The 20,968-nt window shown below is 37.4% G+C and overlaps 1 long non-coding RNA gene across 2 annotated transcripts; it reads left to right on the forward strand.

Annotated features, from left to right (window-relative positions):
- The first annotated feature begins 430 nt into the window (after positions 1-430).
- Positions 431-19,936, forward strand: LOC101907004 (uncharacterized). 2 transcript variants are annotated; one of them, XR_001500767.3, is made up of 3 exons: positions 431-762; positions 14,778-14,984; positions 19,627-19,936. It is a non-coding gene; the product is annotated as an uncharacterized lncRNA (long non-coding RNA). The 2 variants fall into 2 exon arrangements; XR_235442.5 differs by lacking the exon at positions 431-762 and adding an exon at positions 13,689-13,863.
- Positions 19,937-20,968: the final 1,032 nt, after the last annotated feature.

Here is a 20,968-nt window from a genome sequence, read left to right on the forward strand (position 1 = left end):
CAGATGGTCTCGTATTCCCATCTCTTCAAGAATTTTTCATAGATTACATAGACATTAGACAATTATGTTTTTCTTCTTAGCATTGTTAAAATGAGAAGTCGTTGATTTAGTGTTTAATTTTTATCTCTGTCTCCAGGGAATGGACCACATCTGTCAGTTCAATCTTATACTCACCACCTAGTCCATAGAATGGACACTATGCCTTCTCTATTTGTATAATTCTAATACTGCTTGGTTCAGAATTCCATCAAGAGTGTTTGACCATAAAAACGCTCTATTTCTATCCTAAGAAACAAGTGATTATAGGGAAGAGGTAACAGACACTTTCAGAATGCTCGTTTTGTTTCCTATATATACGAGCTTGTTAATTAGAACTAGAAGCCAAGATTTTAGCAGCACCTGGATAATGATTCTGAATCTATATAATGGTTAGCTAGGGCATAAAGCTGACTGTTGCTCTCTTATTTGTCCTCTGAACTTACCTTTGGAAGCATGCCAAAAAAACAAACAAAAGAACCTTTACTTTCTATCTGCTTTTTAATCTCTTCCTCCTTCTCTTCTTTCCCCTTGTTTTTCCTCCTCCTCCCCTACATTCTCTTTTTTCCCTTCCCCCTCTCTTTCCTACTTCTACTATTATTACCACTCATTTCTTTTTCTTCATCAATTTCAGTGTTGTTATTTCATTGCTAAATCATATCTGACACATTTTGTGACCCCAAGGACTCTAGCCCGCCAGGGTCTTCTGTCCATGCAATTTCCCAGGTAAGAACATTGGAGTGGGTTGCCACTTCCTTCTCCAGGGTATCTTCCTGATCCAGGGATTGAACCCATGTCTCCTGCTTGGCAGACAGATTCTTTACTATTGAGCTACCTGGGAAGCCAATTCCAGGGTTGCAGTAAATAATTTTGAAATTCCTGTCATACTCTGGGAATTATAGAAATAGTTCTGTTAACTTTAGAAATGTACAGTGGAAAGACTTAAAAAATAAAACTGAATTATTATATTTTTTGCTTTGGCCACTTTTCTTTCTATTTCCCTAGAAATTTGAGGAACATGGCAGGTAGTTCTATGGCTCCCAGTCTTACCTAAACTCTTAGAAAAGCAGCAATTTTCTTTCTGTAATGTTCTTGTGCTTAATAACGCTGTAGAAGATTGAGATTGATGTATGTGCGCTACCATGTGAGAGGGATAGTGGGAACCTACTGTGTAAGGTAGGGAGCACAGCTTGGTGCTCTGTGGTGACCTAGAGGGGTGAGGTGGGGGAGTGGGAGGGAGGTCCAAGAGGGAGGGGATGTATGTATACACAGCTGACTCACTTTGTTATACAGCAGAAACTAACCCAACATTTTAAAGCAACAATGCTGCTCTATAAAAAATGTTATGGAGAAATAATCTAGCTTGTTTAGATTTGTATGCTTCCGTGTTGCTGTTATCTATTATATGTGCCTGTGAGGGAGACTGAGAAATACCATCCAGAGAGCATAAAACTAAGGCAGTGCAATGGCTTGAAACCAAAATGGGGTTGTTAGGACAGGTGAAAGGGATAGTTTTGAAAATGGAAGCAGGATATTTGTGGCAAAACTAGAAAAGTGAATAAGAGGAAATAAGGTAATGTTTTCAGATTAGAAAAGAAAGTCAATAAAGCTTACTATTAATGACTTAAACCTTTTCAATGAAATAGCCTCTGCGTTTGGGTGTAGAAGACACATTAGGAGTTTGAGGAATACGAAAATGATTTAAACTAGCCTCTAGAGGGAATAATGAAGAAAAGATTGCTAACTAGTTCAAGCTTTGTTGAATTTAATTAGCATGGTTTTGAATGACTACAATCAACAGTACTGGTAGTACGAGAACAGAGAACATGGAAACCATAGGATTAACCCAAAAGAGGGGATTATCATTGCTGGTATAACAAAATGCCAGGGAAACAAAGAGGTCTATCTATGTTTGTTTTTGAACATCACTGAATTGACTTACTCTAAAAGCTAGGCTGAGACAATAGGAAAAAAATGGGCCTGAGATAAAAAACAACTGTGGAAGCAAAATTAAAATGGAGTTGATACTGCAAAAGAACTCTCTAAAATGGAGCCAAGAGGCCATTTATGATATGGTACTTTTAAATATCTTGTAATCTAAAATAACGTGCAACAGCCTATCTACTTAACAGACCTCTGTCCTAAAGTAACTTGTGATTCCTTAGACAAATATTTCCTGACTCACATCAGAGTCAATCACAAGTCTCACTGGCAACTTTTTTTTTTTTTTGGATGCGGACCATTATTAAAGTCTTTAATGAATTTGTTACAATATTGCTTACGTTTTATGTTTTGTTTTTTCGGCCCTGAGGTGTGTGGGATCTTAGTTCCCTGACCAGGGATTGAACCCACATCATTTGTGCTGGAAGGCAAGGTCACTGAAGTATTACTCTGTTCATCAACGAGCCACTTGCATTTCTTGACACACGACCTATTCATCTTCAAGCCAGAAAGGAAGCATTGGAATCTTTTTCCTGCTTCTTACCTCTGACTTGTTCTGCCCGTAACCTTCTTTCATAAATATAAAGTATGATGGGGATTGTGAACCAGCTGAAAGTCCTACAATACATTCTAAAGTCCAGAATAAGTCATTTGAAATTACATGTAGCTTTTTTTTGAAAAAGAGGTTTATAACTTTAAAAAAAAAATGTTTTTATTGAAGGATAATTGCTTTACAGAATTTTGTTGTTTTCTGTCGAACCTCAAGATGAATCAGCTATACGTGTACATATATCCCCTCCCTTTTGAACCTCCCTCCCATCTCCCTCCCCATCTCACCCCTCTAGGTTGATACAGAGCCCCTGTTTGAGTTTCCTGAGCCATACAGCAAATTCCCATTGGCTATCTATTTTACATTTAGTAATGTAATTTCCATGCTACTCTTTCCATACATCTCACCCTGTCCTCCCTTCTCCCCATGTCCATAAGTCTATTCTCTATGTCTGTTTCTCCATTGCTGCCCTGTAAATGAATTCTTTACTACCATTTTTCTAGATTCTGTATATGTGTGTTAGAAGATGATATTTATCTTACTCTTTCTGACTTGGTTCACTCTGTATAATAGGTTCTAGGTTCATCCAGCTCATCAGAACTGACTCAAGTGTATTCCTTTTTATGGCTGAGTAATATTCAATTGTGTATATGTACCACAGCTTCTTCATCCATTTATCTATTGATGAACATCTAGGTTGCTTCCATGTTCTAGATACTGTAAATAGTGCTGCAATGAACAATAGTATACACGTGTCTTTTTCAACATTGGTTTCCTCAGGGTATATGCCTAGGAATGCGATTGCTGGGTCATATGGTGGTTTTATTTCTAGCTTTTTAAGGAATCTCCATACCGCCTTCCATACTGGCTGTATCAATTTATATTCCCATCAACAGTGTAAAAGCGTTCACTTTTCTCCACACCCTCTCCAGCATTTATTATTTGTAGACTTTTTGATGATGGTCATTCTGACTGGTGTGAGGTGATATCTCATTGTGGGTTTGATTTGCATTTCTCTAATAATGAGCGATGTTGAGCATCTCTTCATGTGTTTGTTAGCCATCTGTATGTCTTTGGAGAAATGTCTGTTTAGGTCTTTTCCCCACTTTTTGATTGGGCTGTTTGTTTTTCTGGCATTGAGTTTTATGAGCTGCTTGTATATTTTGGAAATTAATCTTTTGCCAGTTGTTTCATTTGCTATTATTTTCTCCCATTCTGAGGGTTGTCTTTTCACCTTGCTTATAGTTTCCTTTGCTGTGTAAAACCTTTTAAGTTTAATCAGGTCCCACTTGTTTACTTTTGTTTTTATTTCCATTACTCTAGGAGGTGGGTCATAGAGGATCTTGCTTTGATTTATGTCATCGAGTGTTCTGTCGATGTTTTCCTCCAAGAGTTTTATACTTCCTAGTCTTACATTTAGGTCTTTAATCCATTTTGAATTCATCTTTGTGTATGGTGTTAGGAAGTGTTCTAATTTCATTCTTTTACATTTAGCTGTCCAGTCTTCCCAGCACCATTTATTGAAGAGGCTGTCTTTGCCCCATTGTATATTCTTGCCTCCTCTGTCAAAAATATGGTACCCATATGTGCATGGGTTTATTTCTGGGCTTTCTATCTTGTTCCATTGGTCTATATTTCTGTGTTTGTGTCAGTACCATACTGTCTTGATGACTGTAGGTTTGTAGTATAACCTGAAGTCAAGAAGGTTGATTCCTCCAGCTCTGTTCTTCTTTCTCAAGACTGCTTTGGCTACTTGGGGTCTTTTGTGTTTCCATATGAACCATGAAATTTTTTGTTCTAGTTCTGTGAAAAATGCCATTGGTAATTTGATAGGGATCACATTGAATCTGTAGATTGCATTTGGTAGTATAGTTATTTTCACAATATTGATTCTTCCTACCAAAGAACATGAAATATCTCTCCATCTGTTTATGTCATCTTTGATTTCTTTCATCAGTGTCTTACAATTTTCTGTGTAGTTTTTTTGTCTCCTTAGGTAAGTTTATTCCTAGATATTTAATTCTTTTTCTTGCAATGATGAATGGGATTGATTCCTTAATTTCTCTTTCTGATTTTTCATTGTTAGTATATAGAAATGCAAGTGATTTCTATGTATTGATTTTGTATCCTGAAACTTTGCTAAATTCACTGATTAGCTCTAGTAATTTTCTGATACTATCTTTAGTGTTTTCTACGTACAGTATCATGTCATCTGCAAACAGTGAGAGCTTTACTTCTCCTTTTCTGATGTGGATACCTTTTATTTCTTTTTCTTCTTTGATTGCTGTAGCTAGAACTTGCTGAACTATGTTGAATAATAGTGGTGAAATTGGACACCTTTGTCTTGTTCCTAATTGGGGGGAATGCTTTCAGATTTTCACCATTGAGAATAATGTTTGCTGTAGGCTTATTGTATATGGCCATTACTATAGATTCCTTCTATGCCCCTTTTTTTCAAGAGTTTTTATGATAAATGGGTGCTGAATTTTGTCAAAGGCTTTTTCTGCATCTATTGAGATTATTGTATGGTTTTTATCTTTCAATTTGTTAATATGGTGTATCACATCGATTGATTTGAATATATTGAAGAATCCTTGCATTCCTGGAATAAACCCAACTTGATCATGGAGTATGAGTCTTTTTGATGTGTTGCTGAATTCTGTTTGCTAAAATTTTGTTGAGGATTTTTGCATCTATGTTCATCAGTGATATTGACCTGTAGTTTTCATTTTTTGTTTTGTCTTTGTCTGGTTTTGGTATCAGGGTGATGGTGGCCTCATAGGATGAGTTTGGAAGTGTTCCTTCCTCTGAAATTTTTTGAAAGAGTTTTAGAAGGATAGGCATTAGCTCTTCTCTAAATGTTTGATAGAATTCTCCTGTGAAAGCCATATGGTCCTGGGCTTTTGTTTTCTAGAAGATTTTTGATCACAGCTTCAGTTTCAGTGCTGTAATTGGATTGTTCATAATTTGTATTTCTTCCTGGTTCAGTCTTGGAAGATTGAACTTTTCTAAGAATCTGTCCATTTCTTCCAGGTTATCCATTTTATTGCCATATAGCTGTTCATAATAATCTCTTATAATCCTTTGTATTTCTGCATTGTCTGTTGTAACCTCTCCTTTTTCATTTCTAATTTTGTTGATTTGATTCTTCTCTCTTTTTTCTTGATGAGTCTGGCCAAAGGCTTGTCAATTTTGTTTATCTTCTGAAAGAACCAACTTTTAATTTCATTAAGCTTTATTATTGTTTCTTTCATTTCTTTTTCAATTATTTCTGCTCAGATCTTTATGATTTCTTTCCTTCTACTAATATTGGGACTTTTTTATTTTTCTTTTTCCAGTTGCTTTGGGTGTAAAGTTAGGTTGTCTATTCAATGTCTTTCTTGTTTCTTGAGGTAGGGTTTTATTGCTATAAATCTTTGGATTTCTTTTGCTTCATCACATAGATTTTGAGTTGTTGTGTTTTCATTGTCATTTGTTTCTAGAAATTTTTTGATTTCCCTTTTGATTTCTTCAGTAACCTGTTGCTTATTTAGAAACGGGTTGTTCAATCTCCATGTGTTTGTGTTTTTTACATTTTTTTTCTTGTAATTGATATCTACTCTCATAGTGTTGTGGTCGGAGAAGATGCTTAATATGATTTCAATTTTCTTAAATTTACTGAGGTTTGATTTTTGACCCATGATGTGGTCTATCCTGGAGAATGTTCCATGTGCACTTGAGAAGAAGGTGTATTCTCCTGCATTTGGACGGAATGTCCTGAAGATTTGAATGATATCCATCTCATCTAATGTATCATTTAAGACTTGTGTTTCCTTGTTAATTTTCTGTTTGGATGATCTGTCCATTGGTGTTAGTGGGGTGTTAAAGTCTCCTACTATTATTGTGTTGCTGTCAATTTCTCCTTTTATGTCTGTTAGTGCTTGTCTTATGTATTGAGGTGCTCCTGTGTTGGGTGCATACATATTTATAGTTGTTATGCCTTCCTCTTGGATTGATCTCTTGATCATTATGTAGTGTCCTTCCTTATCTCTTGTAATCTTCTTTATTTTAAGGTATATTTTGTCTGATAAGAAGATTGCTACTCCAGCTTTCTTTTGCTTCCCATTTGCAGGGAATATTTTTTTACCATCCTCTCACTTTCTGTCTATATGTGTCTTTAGGTCTGAAGTGGGTTTCTTGTAGACAGCATATATGTGGATCTTGTTTTTGTATCCATTCAGCCAGTCTGTGTCTTTTGGTTGGAGCATTTAATCCATTTTCATTTAAAGTAATTATTGATATATATGTTCCTATTGCCATTTTCTTAATTTGGGGGGTTGATTTTGTAGATCTTTTTTCTTCTCTTGTGTTTTTTTTGACTATATAAGTCCCTTTAACATTTGTTATAAAGCTGGTTTGGTGGTACTGAATTCTCTTAATTTTTGCTTGTGTGAAAAGCTTTTTATTTCTCCATCAGTTTTGAACGAGAGCCTTTCTGGATACAGTAATCTTGGTTGTAGATTTTCCCCTTTCAGTACTTTAAATATATCCTGCCATTCCCTTCTGGCCTGCAGAGTTTTTGCTGAAAGATCAGCTGTTAAACATATGGGGTTTCCCTTGTGTGTTACCTGTTGCTTCTCCCTTACTGCTTTTAGTATTCTTTCTTTGTGTTTAGTCTTTGTTAGTTTGACTAGTATGTGTCTTTGCATGTTTCTCCTTGAGTTTATCCTGTATGGGACTCTTTGAGCCTCTTGGACTTGATTGACTATTTCCTTTTCCATGTTGGGGAAGGGAAACTATAATCTCTTCAAAAATTTTCTCATACCCTTTTTTTTCTCTTCTTCTTCTGGGACCCCTATAATTCAAATGTTGGTGCGTTTGATATTGTCCCAGAGGTCTCTGAGACTGTCCTCAGTTCTTTTCATTCTTTTCACTTTATTTTGCTCTTCAGAAGTTATTTCCAACATTTTATCTTCCAGCTGACTGATGCGTTCTTTTGCTTCAGATATTCTGCTATTGGTTCCTTCTAGAGTAGTTTTAATTTCAGCAATTGTGTTGTTTGTCTCTGCATCATTACTCTTTAATTCTTCTAGGTCTTTGTTAATTGATTCTTACATTTTTTGCATTTTGTTTTCAAGGTTTTGGTCGTCTTTACTATCGTTATTCTGAATTCTTTTTCAGGTAGTTTGCCTATTTCCTCTTCATTTATTTGGATGTCTGTGTTTCTAGTTTGTTCCTTCATTTGTGTAGTATTTCTCTGCCTTTTCATTATTTATTTTTTTTTAAAACTTGTTGTGTTTGAGGTCTCTTTTTCCCAGGATTCAAGGCTGAATTCTTTTTTCCTTCTGGTTTCTTCCCTCCTAAGGTTGGTCCAGTGGTTTGTGTAAGCTTTGCATATGGTGAGATTTGTGCTGAGTTTTGTTTGTTTGTTTTTTCACTGAAGGGCAATGCTGAGTGAGGTGGTACTCCTGTCTGCTGATGACTGGATTTGTATTTTTGTTTTGTTTCTTGCTTAGATGAGGCATCCTGCACAGGGTGCTACTGGTGGTTGGGTGCTGCTGGGTCTTATATTCCAGTGGTTTCCTTTGTGTGAGTTCTCACCATGTGATACCTCCTAGGGTTATTTCTCTGGTGGTCTAGGGTCTTGGAGACAGTGCTTCCACTCCAAAGGCTCAGGGGTTGATCTCTGGTCAGAAATAAAGATTCCACAAGTGGCTTGTTATGGCATTAAGTGATATTAGAACACATATCCAAAAATGAGAAACCAAAGAGAACCCCAGACAAATGGCAGTTACAAAATCAGGCAAATAATAATTAAAATAATGGAATATACACATATACATATACACCCATAAGCAAAATCAAAACAGTCCAACAAAAATAAAGTACAATAGATTGACCTGGTGAGCAAATGAAACCAAAAATTGTTTCTACCAGAAAAGAACTAAGTAAAGCACAAACTCAAAAACAAAATTAAAGCAAGGTGCCAACTGGAGAATAAAACAATGAAAATAAAACTAACAAATATGTTGAGAGGAAAGGAAAGGAAAAAAAGAAAGAAAGAAAGAATAGATATGCAAAGTTAAATAGAGGTAGATGAAGAAGATTTGTATATATATTAAAGATTAACTGCCAAGGGGAAAAAACAGTAGGAAAGGGAAACAAAAGAATAAATGTAGAAAAAATATTATAGGTTTAAAAAATTAAAACAAAATTATAAAAAAGAGAAAAAAAAAATGGAAGAAGAAAGAGAAAAGGAAAAAAAAAAGGAGAACTCCACAGAACTACAGAAGCCCAGCATACAGGCAGAGATTTAGAACAACAATAAAAAGTGTAACTGAATATACACATATACATATACACTCATAAGCAAAATCAAAAATGTCCAACAAAAATAAAAGACAATAGATTTACCTGGCAAACAAAGGGAACCAAAAATTATATCTACCAGAACAAAACTAGCTAAAGCATAAACTGGAACACAAAACTAAAGCAAGGTGCCAACTGAGGAATAAAGCAATGAAAATAAAACTAACAAATATGTTGAGAGGAAAGGAAAGAAAGACTAGATATGCAAAGTCAAATAGAGGTGGATAAAGAAGATTTATATATACGAAAGATTAACTGCAAGGGGAAAAGAACAGTAGGAAAAACAAACAAAGGAATAAGTGTAGAAAAAGTACTAATAGGTTTAAAAAATTTTAATTAAAAAAAGAGAAAAGAAAAAAAAAAGGAAAACTCCTAGAACTGCAAAAGCCCAATGTACAGGCAGAGATTAATAACAACAATAAAAAAATGTGACTGAGGAAAAAAAGAAAAAAGCTCAAAAGCTTAATTAGATTTCATAGTGCCAATAAAATCAACAACTACCACCGGGGGTGGGGTTGGGGCGGGGGGAGGAAAAGAAAAAGAAAACAATCCAAAAGAATCTACAGAACAAGTCAAAACATAAGAATAATAACTGTTTCTCTTGAGTCACTGCTGTCAGAGTCCTTTCCCTTGCTGGGAGTCACAGTCCCCCTCACCTCCCTAGGATGCCCTCTAACACTGTGCTGGTCTCTGGACCTGCTGTGGGGGCAGCTCAGTTTCTAATCTGGTCTTACTCATCTGTGTTCTTGCCTCCAGTGTCCACAGGTATCAGAACTAGTGTGTTTCTTTTTGTTGGAGTTCTCAATGACCTTTTATATATTCCATAGACACAGAGTCTGCCCAGTTGATCGTGTGGATTTAATCTGCAGGTTGTACAGCTGGTGGGAAGGCTTTGGGTCTTCTTCCTTAGTTACACTGCCCTTGGGTTTCAATTGTGGTTTTATTTCCACCTCTACACTTGGGTTGTCCACTGGGGTTTGCTCCTGAGGCTGCCCTGGAGGACTTGGGTTTGCCCCTGTGAGGGCCAGGTGTGGAGGTGGTGCAGCTGCTTGGGTGGCATGGATTCTGGCAGCACCAGGTATTCAGGGGAGTTGGTGGCTAGGGCAGCAGGAAATATAGTGCTCTAGAAGAGTATTGCAACAAATATTAGCCAATATGCTCCAGTATTCTTGCCTGGAGAACCTGCCCTCCCTGACAGAGAAGACTGACAGGCCACAGTCTACAGGGTCGCAAAGAGTTGAACACTACCAAAGCGACCCTGTACGCATAGAAGCAAGACTATTTGCCTGTGGCGGCTCTTGCCCCAGTGAGAGTTGAATGTGAAGATGGCACAGCTGCCCTGGCAGCTGTTGAATGTGAATGTTGGCACATCTGCACGCTGGCGGCCCCAAGTGTGCAGAGACATGGACTGCCTCTGCCGCGTAGGAGTTATTGTCTTATCCGTCTTTTTTCAAGCATCTTGTAGCTTGTGATCAGAAGACCTCTTTGGCCAGTCTTTCTCCATAGCTCTGCTCATTCAGGCACTTAGAGGGCTTCCTTGCCTGGGGTCTTTCTCTGTTGTTCGGCATGTCAGGCACATAGAGGAGGCCCCCCTGGCTGGGGTCCTACTCTTTAGATGGGTGGGTCAGGCACTTAAAGGGGCACCCTGGGTGGGTTCCTACAATGTAGTTCAGTGTGTCAGGCATTTGATGGGCCAGCCTCTCTACTGTTCAGCTGCCAATGCTGGTGTGTGGTGGGAGACAGGCTATGGTGATGGCTCCACCCTCTATGGATAACTCAGCAGTATTGCCTCGGCTGCTCAGTATTCCAGGGCTGCTCAGCTTTCCTCCACAGGCTTTTCCCACCACAATCTCCTCTCTCACACCCCCTCAATCTGTCTCTCTTCAGTCAAAAGCAGTCCTCACCCAGGGATTGCTCTATAACCTGTAAACTCCAGCTCCCAGCTGCTGTGTTTTCTAGGGGATCTCTGGGGTATGTATGTATGGCTGTGGCAAGGACTGCCGGATTCTCATTCCATTTAGGCTGCCAGAGATCAGCTGTTTCACCCTCAGCCTTAAATGTTTCTCCCTGCCTCAGACAATTGCCCCGATGTGGGGATTGGACCCCCTGCTTCAGTTCCCCCACTTGCCAAGGGCAGGTCCTGTCCTACTAACACTGCTGTTTTCCCCCCTAGTTCCTTCATCCTACCGAGTTTTGCGTGGGTCTATATATTCTTTTCCACTCATCGGGTATTCCAGTCTGCTATCAGCTTGTGCTCTGCGTGCACTTCCATGTCTGAAGGTGTATTCCTGATGTATCCGTGGAGAGAGATGTACTCCACGTCCACTTACTCCTCCACCATCTTGTTCTCCCCTGAAATTACATATAGCTTTGGTTGCCCTATTACTGTGTAAATTTGTAGCTTAAGTGCAGCTATTCCAGTGTAATGATACTGAAGGATATAAGAATCATCCAAACTGGCATTTTGTTTAAAAAATAGATGGAATATTAATATAATCTATAGTTTGTGCCACAACCTTTGGATGGCTAAGTTCAAATCCCTTGAAAAATAATGACCATCTTTTTCCTTTTTGTTATATAACATGTTCCTCTAATGTCTATCACAATAAGTTCTAGATGCATCATAGAAGAAATATCCTTCTTTTTTATACACACTGTTTCATTTTGACTTTGTACTTACAACTCATAATTTCAGTCATTATTTATGCCAACTATGTCAAACAGCACTCATGTTTCTTTTCGATTTTTTTCCTATTTAGTGTGGCTTATGAATATGCAATTATATTTCCTCATTTCTGTTGTTTTTCTTTTTTTTTTTTTTCTGTTGTTTTTCTTAACCTGTTTTTTCAGAGCAAATTTTCTTCGTTGAGTAAAAATGCCACATTGAGTTAAGCTGGATCTTACTGGTGACCTTGTGAGTGCTTTACTAATATATACTGTTGAAAGGTTGTTGTTGAATCACGCGAATACACTGGGATTCTTGGCCCCCGCAGGAGAAGAATTCAATCCGGGGCCAGAGACGAGGCTTGATCGCTCAGAGCTTTTGTGTAATAAAGTTTTATTAAAGTATAAAGGAGATAGAGAAAGCTTCTGACATAGGCATCAGAAGGGGGCAGAAAGAGTACCCACTTGTTAGTGTTAACAATGAGGTTATATATCCAAAGAATGTCTGGAGGTTGTAAAGACCTCCTCCGACCTACTCCCATAATTTACATTTTAAGATAACACTGTCCTCAGGCAAGATACATCCTTGTAAAGACCAGGTATACTCCCATAATTAACATTTTAAAATAACAGAAGGTTGAATCCAAAGACTGTCCTTAGGCAGGATACATTATTGTTATATAATCCTAAGGAATGTGGAGAAAGAAAAAAAGTTTGTCCTTTCTTCCTCCTTGAGAATTCCAGACCCCTCTCTCCTTGGGGACCCCTAGACTCCCTATCAACCTGCCTAGGAACTGACTCTATCACTGTCACTTTCTACAACAAAGATGTTAGTTAAAAGCATCAATTGTAAAACTAGTGGGATTTAACAATTTCATAACATTTTATTTTATTTGTTTTTGCATGGATTGATAAAACAAGAAGTAATATTAACTTTTTGCTTTCATTTTAGAAAAGGGATGAATTTCTAATTTTTAACTTAGAATGTCCCATCACTGGATGCTTTTAAGAATTTGATTTGTGTAACTAATATTTGTCACTTTGCCATGTATATAATCCAATCACCTAGACACTGTGCAAACATCTCTGGAACTTGGCGACAGAGCATGACTTTCCATAACCAGTGTATCAGCCAAGTCCCCAAATTCTCATTGTTTACAGATATCTGTCCTCATGAGATAACTCTGAGAAAAATGAAACGTTTTGTGGTAAACAACTTTTCAAGCTTGAAGAATCTGTGCACTCTGTTCCTTTCATCTCAATCAGTAATTCAAAGGAATTAGAATTAGGAAAATTATTGTAAAACAGGAAAATCATATATTAAAAATGTTTTTTAAGTTGCCACAAAATGGCACTATCTGTGCAAGTGAACATATGGTTTAATCTACCTGCCAAATACCTAAATGTTTACCTCTTGGAAAACAGAATGTATAGGTTAAATAAATTTTCAAATACTTTTGTCTTGTAATATCATTGACCCAATATTGGTGGTGGGGGGCGGGGGGGTGGGGGGGTGGGGGGGTGGGAGGGGCAGGGGTGGTGGGGCTTGTTTCTCTTCCAGGTGAAAGATGGTCTTGAGTAGCCTCTCCCTGTTTCGTTGCTAGACAATGCATCTCCCACTGGTCTTCCCTGGATTTTTATTCTTCTGGATCACTACCTAGATGTTTGTCCCTGTCTCAGTCTCAGAGATGAGGGATGTGTGTGTGATGTGACTGTGGGTGTGTGTGTGTGTGGGCGGGTGTAGGTAAAATTTCCAGAAACAATCTTGTTTTGCAAAATGGATGCAATTGTCAAGTGCAATAGGCTAAATATCTCTGAAAATGTGTGACAAGTTACAGTTTCCCAAGAATCAGATTGATTTTATTCCACTGATTTTCTAAGGAAACAATCACATCTCCACTGCTCAAGTTTTACATCATCATTCCCTGCAAAATTGCGCTTTCACTTTCTGGCTGAGAAACAAAAATACAACACTTCACTTAATTAGATTAGATAATAACTGGAGAAGTGGATGTGTTGCTACCTCCAGAAGGGAATGTGGTAACCAGAAGTTGAGCAGATGAAGAGCTAAAGTGACTCTCCAGCTTTTCTGAGTTAGTTTTCTATGTTTTTTTATTACTTTGTCTGAAATGCAAATTCCCAGAATGCCAGACACACCCATATTCCAATGCAAGTACAAAAACAAAATCGAAAGCCAACCCCGGTTGAGTTTATTGCCTGTCATTGTGATTGGACTTACTCCCTCCCCGCTGCTTCTCACCTCTACTAATTTGGATTATCAAAAGCTGTCTCTGTTTACTGGGGATAACACATATATTAAGAAGGTAACACACAAGGGGCATTCCTCCGTAGAGATACTCAACTGACAAGAGTCCTCTCTTCTTGCTAATGACTGTGAACAATACCAGATATTACTGATGTGTTTTTTCTTTTTTGGGGGTGGGAGGGAGCAGCTGACTTTTGTTGGGAAAGGTAATAGAAACGAACCCTTATATCCAGCCCTTGCTGCTCTTGGGCTTGTTTTCTTTTCTCACACAAGATTAAAGGGTACGTTTACTTGAGATTCTACGTTCTGGCAAGCTTGTTGCTGAATTTGGCAGGAGCATTAAAATATCTTTATTAGAAGCCATGAATCAAGTTCCATCGCAGAATTCATAACCTTCCAAACCTGGCTGCCTTCTTTTGTCAAACTTCACAGAAAGATGTGGCTTAAACTAAAGCTAATTTTCATATGCAGACATCCAATGATAATGGTAAAGCTTCTTCTATAGCATATGTGGGAAGTCATCGTTTAAGTGAAAACACATCTACCCGTGGTTTAAGTATCTGTCTATGGAAGTTCTGAATATAAGCCAGATAACTTTGCCTATGAAAAGAGTTGGGTTGTAAAGGAACTCTGATGGATTTTGAAAAGCACCAATATTTTCTTTGAGTCTGATGAAAATCCATTGGCTTTGGTTCTTTAAAGATACATGTTGGAATTGTTATAATGAGAAATTCTGTCAGTTCTTGCTTAGAGCAAAGGTTTGAAATTGCTTTCTCAAAATTGTTTCCAAGTTCTAGAAATCTAGCCTGAGGGAGCCTAAAATCTCAGAGATCTACAAGACTTAACCTGCCACTCAGGCATGAGTCCAGCTATCAAGGGAAGCTACAACAATGAGGGGATTTTTAAAATATTGGCAAGAGATTTTAGCATGTGTTGAGGCTCCTCTAAACTTGAGTCTTTTTTTTTCAACAGCAGAACTGCAGCCACAAGGCTTTTCACAAGTGAAAGGTGACATAAAACATATAAATCTGCAGAATGGGCCCAGAGAATCCCAAAGCCTTCTTTGATGCTAGAAATGGTGGTGAGAGAAGAGTGGAGCAGAAACCAGTCTCTTGATCAAGGTTAAAAGTGGGAAAATACAGACTATCTGTCCAAGAGATCAAAAGAAGCATCTTCAAGGTGAGTTTTGTGTGCACTGTTATTCTATATGAGTGACAATATGTAGACTAGAGTAATAATTCTGGCTAGACTCAGAATCATAGAATTGTCCATATAACAGAGTTGAATGATATTTTTAGAAAATCACTAGGTAAAAGATCCGGAGAAGGCAATGGCACCCACTCCAGTACTCTTGCCTGGAAAATTCCATGGACAGAGGAGCCTGGTAGGCTGCAGTCCATGAAGTCGCTAAGAGTTGGACACGACTGAGTGACTTCACTTTCACTTTTCACTTTCATGCATTGGAGAAGGAAATGGCAACCCTCCCCAGTGTTCTTGCCTGGAGAATCCCAAGGACGGCGGAGCATGGTGGGCTGCCGTCTATGGGGTCGCACAGAGTTGGACACGACTGAAGTGACTTAGCAGCAGCAGCAGCAGGTAGCAGATCACTGTTTATGTATGCTACAGTCGTGGACATCAATGCTTTATACACCTATTGCTTTGTACAAAGTAAAACTACTTTGATTGTTTATGAAAACACTGTCCATGAGTTGGAGGCATTAGCTTTATGTTTTAAAAATGCTGTGTTTTTAAGATTGGATGTGATTATTTCATAGAGAATAATTCTATGTTAGCACAGACTAGCAATAATTCTATGTTAACAAAGACTGAAATAGCACTCTCTTTTTCAGCTCCTATGACTGCTTCTATAATACCTCGATAGTTGAGCTGTGGATTTAGTGGCTAAACAATTCAGGTACATTATGTCCCTTTAGGAGAAGGCAATGGCACCCCACTCCAGTCCTCTTGCCTGGAAAATCCCATGGACGGAGGAGCCTGAAAGGCTGCAGGCCATGGGGTCGCTGTGGGTTGGACACGACTGAGCGATTTCACTTTCACCTTCCACTTGCATGCATTGGAGAAAGAATGGCAACCCACTCCAGTGTTCTTGCCTGGAGAATCCCAGGGACAGGGAAGCCTGGTGGGCTGCCGTCTATGGGGTCGCACAGAGTTGGACATGACTGAAGTGACTTAGCAGCAGCAGTATGTCCCTTTAGGTCTCAGATGACCCAAGAATGCATTTTTTTCAGTTGTGTTATTTTTCAGCTCACTGGATACATTGTAATAGGTTGAATCCTGTTACCGCCAGTGTCTGTCTATTGTTTTTAATTGTTCAGAGCACTACACCAGGGTGTGACCCTGTTACTTTGAGACACATAGATTAGGAGATGGAACACCTTAGCTAAGTGTGAGTGCATTTAACACACCAGCTGGCACATCTCACAGCTACTGGTGTTGTAAACAATTCCTTGTATATAAAGTCTTACAGTACAAACTTGACTGAATGGCTGAGGAAACAACATGCCATTGTTTCTCCTGCAGTTGGCATTTATTAAGAATGTTTGGCTTGGAAGTTTATCCTTCCCTTTCTATATAGCTAAACCCTCTGTCAAAAATTAAATGGAGTTTGAACAAACTCTCCAAGAACTAGGAGGTATTTGATGAAACTCTGTTTTGTTTTCCAAGGTAATTGCTGTGCCCTTCTTCTCTGGTACAGACTGCCTGTCACAGAAATTCCCATAAAATTAAACTTATTTCCATGAGGTGGGAGATGAGGAAAGAACACCTCTGTTTTAGTTTCCTCCATGGAATAATACATATTTGCTTTATATCATGAGAGGGTGATAGGTTTAGATTCTGCTTCCAGATGTCCACATGGTTTAATTAAAAAAAGAGTATTATTTTCTTTTTCTGATCCAGAAAGAAACAGCTTCATGTCAATTTATAAGTTATAAGTTGAAGGAAACTGTTATGTAAATAAAGAAGACTGATAAAAGAGAAGAAAACAGGACAAGTTGAAGGCACTCTGCCCAGGAAAAAAAAAAAGCATATAATACAAATGACTTTTTAAAAAAAAACAAAGGCCAAAATGTTTATATGATTTAGCACGGTCTGAATTATATGTAGCTCTGGCCTCTGAGATCATCTCCAGTCCAATATATTTGCACACAGCTCATGTCCTAGAATCTTTGCTATATATTTCAATAAAGCTCTTTAAAGTTGAAACTAAAAAAGAAAAGAGAAACAGTATGAATAAGCAGGTTAAGACTATGATGGCTTACCTAAGGCAGATATTCATCAATCCAGACATATACTACTTGGAGTAAATTTAATTTATAAACATAAAATTCCATAATCCCTAAAAATTAAGATTTTCCTTTTCAGTTGAAGTTTGGTACTTTTAAAGCCTCTTGTCTTTATCTTTAAGCAAAAGCATGTATAAGAATTTCATAGACTTGCTCTTTTGTTTTACAAAATCCATTTTATTTTTTTTTCTAATTTTATTTTATTTTTAAACTTTACATAATTGTATTAGTTTTGCCAAATATCAAAATGAATCCGCCACAGGTATACATGTGTTCCCCATCCTGAACCCTCCTCCCTCCTCCCTCCCCATACCATCCCTCTGGGTCGTCCCAGTGCACTTTAAATAAGGAAGATTGAAAAAGTCCTTAAAGATCTTGCAACTCCATCTTGTCTCTATCAACAATTTAAAAACAACAAGCTAGTGTTTTCAGAGAAAAAAAATAGAATGGAAAATATTAAATACATGGATTTTAGATGGAGAACTAAAAAGTTCAGTATCACACAGTGTACATTATATGTGAGGTCATATTTAAAACTGAAATACTGAAAGGAAATCCATTTAATCTTTGGAAAAATGCTTCTTTTCTTTTATAATCATCTGCATGCAGTAATTTAAACATACTTATTATCTTTATTACTGAATATTCTTAATGTTTGACAATTTAATACATGGAGATTTCTTGCATGTTTTTATTGAATATATGACACACTCATATATATACATATGTAATACATATACACATATTTTATATATATATATATATATCCATGTATATATTCACCCAATCCATAAACATCAATATTTTGAGAAGTGCTGAATATTCTGAGAATTCAATTGAAAAATTCATGAATGAGTTTTAAAACAATTTATATATATTTAGATTCAGGAACAACCAGGCTATTCAAATAATTTCAGCTTTGAGTAATTGTGCTTGGATGACCAAAGTAATTCTGTTGAATTTTCCTAGTCATTTTTTGGGAGGGGTGGGGTGTGGGTGGAAGTAAAACTGTGCAGGCTGCAGTGAGGCCTTGACAGACCTTAGCCTTCTGGTCAGCTGGTGTTTCTGAGCTCAATATTGGACCTGTTGGAATACTTACTAATAGAGTAAAGACAAAAATAATAACACAATTCAAACAATAAGATAAAATTATTTGAGCACTTACGTAACACATGCATAGATAATTATAGGCCATCGATTGGGCTTCCCTAGTGGCTCAGATGGTAAAGAATCTGCCTGGAATATGGGAGACCTGGGAAGATCCCCTGGAGAAGGGAATGGCTACCCACTCCAATATTTTTATTTGCAGAATTCCATGGCCAGAGGAGCCTGGTGAGCTACATTTCACAGGGTTGCAAAGAGTCAGACACGACTTAGGTGACAAGCAATTTCACTTTCATATATGATATATTAAATATATAATTTTTCTTTAAAATTCACAGGAATCCAGTGATATAATTACTATTAATTTTGTTAATCCAATTTTCTATTTAAAAAAAATTAAAGTAGAAAGAAGTTAGTTACTTAGTAAATGGAGATTCTTAGTATATGGAGTTAGTAAATGGAGAGTCTTCCATTTATGGCTAATCAGACCTGGCTTCCTGGCCTGGATGATGTTAAGGTCCTCTTTCTGATCTGTGCAGGAAGAAATAAGCTAAGATTTATTTGGCATGTAGCAGACCTGAAGTTAGACCCGAAGGTAACAGCTCAGACTGTTCTTTCTTTAGATAATGATTATGCAGGGAAAAGCAAGGAGTTGATTTTAAAAATCAAAATTAGTTCTGTCACAAAAGAACAGAGCTCATACCCAAAGGGAAGAAAAGTAACCTTAATTGGTGTGACCTTCTGCTGTTACTCAGAAGCCTTTGGAGTCTGTCCCTGAGGTGGGTACCTTATGGATTAGCCAATATGTAACCAACATATAAAAGAGTGGAACTTTAGACATACACTGGGGAGGCTGAAACTCTAAACTTCTAATTTCTAACCCTCTACCAGTGAGTCAAGTGGCTTAAAGTATGTCATGGGAACACTGGGTAACCTATTAACAGCACAAACAAAAACAACATGCTCAAATGCTTTCAAAGAAAGACATTTTAAACACAAGATATTATCATTATTGTACTTAGAATAAGGAAATAAAGCCCATTGCTATAGTCCTAAAATATTTCCTCTGGAGCTTAATTTTCCCAGTATTTAATGAATGTTTTGGTCCATTTCCTTGCAAATGTGTGAGAAGGCCAGAGGAGTAGAAGAAGGTGGGGCCCTGGATTATCAAAGAATAACACGGTAGGAAAATATAGGAGCATTTAGATATTCAAAATCTAAAGTTTGCCACTGAACTACATTTATTATTTATAGATTATTTTTAAGACTTAGAAGTTGTCTTCTGATGTTTGGGTAGCTAGAAAGGTAAGAATAATAAATTATTTTTTAAAATATAGACATATTCATTATTTTCTCTATATAGAATCTCATGACTTCTGTAGTTTCACTTTGTCTTTGTTTTTTCCCTCTAGGAAATATGCCAGTATACTGAAGGTTAGACATCATACTGAAGAATTTACTGCTCTAAGATTTTAGCAAATGTCACATCTAAGGCTGTGATTTACACAATCAAAACCTCTATCTTTAAGGCAGACATTTTCAGAGGAAAATAAAAACTAAGTTCCCAAGTTTGCCTTTTGCCGTTATTTCAAGTTCCTTCTGATAAGTATTTCATGTATTTTTTAGAAGTTGGATTCAGACTCTTTGGCTATAAGAATAAATCATAATATCAACTGATCATGATGACCATCGTGAGAATGCTGTGCTAATGGACTTCACTAATTTTCACTTTTCAGCATCACAGTTAGAAATTTTTTTTAGAGATTTATAAACCCATTTACTTTGGCCACTTGAAGCAAAGAGCCAATTCACTGGAAAAGACCCTTATGCTGGGAAAGATTGAAGGCAGGAGGAGAAGAGGGCAGCAGAGGATGAGATGTTTGGATGGCACCACCAACTCAATGGACCTAAGTTTGAACAAACTCTGGGAAACAGTGAAGGACAGAGGAGCCTTGGGTGCTGCCATCCATGGGGTAGCAAAGAGTCAGACACGACTTAGGACTGACCAACAACAAACTCATTTAAATAGATCTTTCTACTGAGTCTAGGATTCTCTGCTAGACTCTATTTGGTTTAGCAACTCCAAAGTTCCCTTCTGGATTGCATTACTCATTTCTAGGGTGGAATTGGGTGTGTGGGTTGAGGAGTAATGAGGAAAAGTTAAGACTTTGTGGATCATGTGGTTTGATAAACTTTGATATTCTACCAAGCATAGACAGCTTCTACCAGGAACCCTATGGAGGAGGACAGGCTGCTGGCAAAAGAGCTGCTGTGAAACCTAGAAGCTGAACCTAAGCACTGTAATTTTAAACATTTCCTGATTAAACAAAATGAAAGGTCAGAATCTCAAAAATAACAGGATATGACATTAATTTACTGGTAAATTGGTTGCTGCTGCTGCATGGTTCAAATGAGGCTTGAATGATGCTCCTCTTTACCTGAAAGCAAACCATAAACCAGATACACAGGACAGAAGTTTTCACTTTGTACATGACATTAGTTTCTCTTAATTTGCAATTTTACACACCAGAGAATTTTGTTAGTATTATCAGTTTTTTTTCCTTTATAAAATATTAATTCAATACCAGGTGGTCAGGTTGTAGTTTTATACCTTAATATAATACCTGTGTGTGTGTGTGTGAGTGTCTCTGTCTCTCTCTCTCTCTTTTGGTTAAAAAGAAATTAAAACGTATTTTTAAGGTCTTATTTTTTCTGTAGGATAAAAAAAGATATTCTTCCCAAACTGATGATATA

Source organism: Bos taurus, chromosome 8 (genome assembly GCF_002263795.3).
Source record: "Bos taurus isolate L1 Dominette 01449 registration number 42190680 breed Hereford chromosome 8, ARS-UCD2.0, whole genome shotgun sequence".
Lineage (NCBI taxonomy): Eukaryota > Metazoa > Chordata > Mammalia > Artiodactyla > Bovidae > Bos > Bos taurus.